The sequence below is a fragment of the Amphiura filiformis genome, chromosome 8 (assembly GCF_039555335.1).
Source record: "Amphiura filiformis chromosome 8, Afil_fr2py, whole genome shotgun sequence".
NCBI lineage: Eukaryota > Metazoa > Echinodermata > Ophiuroidea > Amphilepidida > Amphiuridae > Amphiura > Amphiura filiformis.
The window spans coordinates 68,340,356-68,341,181 of record NC_092635.1 but is presented as its reverse complement, the minus strand read 5'-3'; the positions used below and the strand labels follow the sequence as shown (position 1 = coordinate 68,341,181).

Sequence of the window (826 nt, the reverse complement as noted above, 5' to 3'; positions counted from 1 at the left end):
AATACACATTTTATGGCAAATCATTAAAAATTGATATTTTTGATATTTAACAGTACTTGAAGTACTTAAAGTGTATGTAGGTGGGATGAAAAGCCGACGATCAATTTAAAATTTTGACCTTTCAGTATTGAAGATATGGATTTGTTTCCCAAAACACCAAAAAAAAAAGGTCTTTTGGGAAAAGAAATCCATATCTTCAATATAAAAGGTCAAACTTTTCAATTGATCGTCGGCTTTTCCTCCCAGCTACATACACTTTAAGAATATATCATTAGATTTATAAAATTTATTTCGAGGACTGTTATATATCAAAAATTTAAAAAAAATCAAATTTTAATAATTTGTCATAAAATTTGTATTATATCGTGAATTTCAAAAAATGAAAATTATTTGATATCAAAAAGACATGAAGATTGCAGAACAGAAAAGAAACACAGGGATGAGGAAAAAATCATTATATTCCGGAAGTTTTCTGATTAGAATAGAAATAATAATAATAAAAGAAAAAAAGAAAAAAGTACGTAGGGAAGAAAAATAATCTGGTGCCCCGTGTGAGGCTCGAACTCACGACCTTCAGATTATGAGACTGACGCGCTGCCGACTGCGCCAACGAGGCCTATGAGCTTCGGTAGAGAACATGTGTTATTTATGCAATACTTTTTGTCTATGTCAAATTTTATTTTGAAATCGAATGAAGATGTTAGTGAATAAAGGGGGAATAAAGCTTCCCACAACAAATATTTATCTATAGCTGATATTAGTACTGCTAAAGGAGCTACTAGGCCGATATTGACATTGAATAAGGTAGGCCTATACCTGCTGGTAT

At 31.1% G+C, this 826-nt stretch overlaps 1 non-coding gene across 1 annotated transcript; it reads right to left on the bottom strand.

Annotated features, from left to right (window-relative positions):
* Positions 1-543: 543 nt before the first annotated feature.
* Positions 544-616, bottom strand: Trnam-cau (transfer RNA methionine (anticodon CAU)). Its single transcript has one exon. It is a non-coding gene; the product is annotated as a tRNA-Met (tRNA).
* Positions 617-826: the final 210 nt, after the last annotated feature.